Below are 2537 nucleotides of genomic sequence, written 5' to 3' on the forward strand. Positions count from 1 at the left end.
GCCTTTAATCCCAGCACTCGGGAGGCAGAGGCAGGCGGATCTCTGTGAGTTCGAGGCCAGCCTGGGCTACCAAGTGAGATCCAGGAAAGGCGCAAAGCTACACAAGAGAAACCCTGTCTCGGAAAACCAAAAAAAAAAAAACTAATATAAAACATTAAATAAAATAACAAAAAATAAATAAAACTAGGAGAAACGAGTGTGTTAGGGTTTCTATCGCTGTGATGAAACACCTTGAGCAAAAGCAAGCTGGGGAGGAAAGGGTTTGTTTGGCTCACACTTCAGCATTGCTGTTCATCACCGAAGGAAGTCAGGACAGGGACTCAAGCAGGGCGGGAACCTGGAGACGGGAGCTGATGTAGAGGACACGGAGAAGTGCTGCTTACTGGTTTGCTCAGCCTCCTTTCTTATAGAACCCAGGACCATCAGCCCAGGGATGGCACCACCCACCATGGGCTGGGCCCTCCCACATTGATCACTAATTGAGAAATTGGCAAGCCGGGTGGTGGTGGTGGTGGTGGTGGTGGCGGCGGCGCGCACGCCTTTAATCCCAGCACATGGGAGGCAGAGGCAGGCGGATCTCTGTGAGTTCGGGGCCAGCCTGGTCTACAGACTGAATTCCAAGACAGACACTTTGCAAAACTACACAGAGAAACCTGTCTCAAAAAAAAGAAAGAAAGAAAGAAAGAAAGAAAGAAAGAAAGAAAGAAAGAGAGAAAGAGAGAGAGAAAGAAGAAAGAAAGAAAGAAAGAAAGAAAGAAAGAAAGAAAGAAAGAAAGAGAGAAAGAAAGAAAAGAGAAAAAAAGAAAGAAAGAAAGAAAAGAGAAAAAAGAAAGAAAGAAAGAAGAAAAGAAAATGCCTTACAGCTGGATGTCATGGAGGCACTTCCTCAGCGGAGGCTCCTTCCTCTCTGATGACTCCAGCTTGTGTCAACTAGACACACGGGATCAGCCGGGACACTGGTGTGTTACTTTGTGCTTGTCATCCCAGCACTTGGGAAGTTGAGGCAGAACCGCTAGGAGTCTGAGGTCAGCCTTAGCTACAGAGTAAGGAGCCTGACTCCCAAAACACGCAAACAATTCCCTTCCCACGGAATTCAGAAGGCCATAGAGGGGGATCTTCAAACCAAAAGGCTCCGTAATCGTCCAGCTGTGGACGGTGGGTCACATGACCTATGCAGAGAGCGCTCTCTCTTTCTCTGTGGTCACTGGCCTGCCCTGACTCGGGGTCCCTTGTAACTTCTACGGATGGGACCTGTCGGTCATGCGGAGGGGCAGGTCGGCTCTGTAATCTGTTCCCACCCGCACAATGACTACCTGCAATGGTAAGGTCTCAGACACGTCCCTAGCCTCCCCTCGTGTTGTCGTTGTCTTAAACACACCTACCTTGCAGGACCAAGAAGGTGGCTTAGAGCAGGAGAGGGCAGGAGAGATCTGTGTGAGGGAAAGGACTGCTGTCCTCCCACCACGCTTCTCTCTCAGCAGACTCCCCGGTCAGGTCCTTCTTTCTTTGGGCTCCCGCAGCTCCCCGCTCCCGGGGCTCCTAGCTGGGCCTCGCTGGCGGGGAACCTGTCAAATTTAAGTCCGCGGGTGCAACCGGATTCCGGGGAGTGCTGTGTGCGCAGACGACCAGCAGAGGGCGCAAGAGGCCTTAAAGAGAGCCGTGTGGAGGTGGCAGCGGCCTCCAGAATTTGGAGATGGAGAAGGAAGCTTCTCGGGAGAGGGTGCCTTATGGACCCAGGACGCCTCGGCGATCTGTGAACACACACCTGGCGCCTTGAACTTGAGCCCGTGCTCCTCTTTCGCGTGCCTCGGGCCGCACACCCCCAAAAGACTCTTCTCCCATCGCCAACCCAACTCCCTTTGCGCAAACCCCAACTCTCCCCCAATCCTCCACGCTCCAGTCCAAGAGCGAGGCTGGCCTCTGAGACCACACAGCGCGGAGAAGGCTCGGTTAAGACCAAGGAAGGCCGACGGCCGTACCTCCAAAGTTAACTTTCCGGGGGCGAGCTTCTCCATCCCCTACCCCCTACCCGCCACCCCCCACCCCGCCCCTACCCCCGCCGCCCCCTGCAGCCGCGCAATATTTTTCCCCCAAAGTTTTCCTGGCCCTGGTTCAGGTCCTCTTCGTGGACAGCCGATCCCGGGATCCGCGCCGGGATTTACCGCCCACCAGGAGAAGCGTGTTGGGGGGGGGAGTAGTAGGCAGTATAGGGTCCCTCAAGGGAGGGGGAGGATCCTGGGGGTCCTGGGGGTGCCATAAGCCCAGCACCCCCTCTCCAACTTCTAGCCACCCCACCTCATCTTCTAGAACGGCCTGGAGGAAGGATATTGGAAGTGAGCGGCGGCGCGCCGGTGGCAAGGAGCGAGAAAAAGTTTTTGCAAAAGGGAGAGAGGAGAAAAAAAAAAAAGTTTGCGCTTCTCGCGGGTGGTCCCGGCTCGCGGCCCGGCGGGCTGGGCAGGCGGGAGGGCTGGGGGCCAGGTTGGGGGGGTGGGGTGGCACTGGAGCGTACGCTGCAGTGGCCCTGTCGCCCCCCCCTC

This window comes from Peromyscus maniculatus, chromosome 18, assembly GCF_049852395.1.
Source record: "Peromyscus maniculatus bairdii isolate BWxNUB_F1_BW_parent chromosome 18, HU_Pman_BW_mat_3.1, whole genome shotgun sequence".
NCBI lineage: Eukaryota > Metazoa > Chordata > Mammalia > Rodentia > Cricetidae > Peromyscus > Peromyscus maniculatus.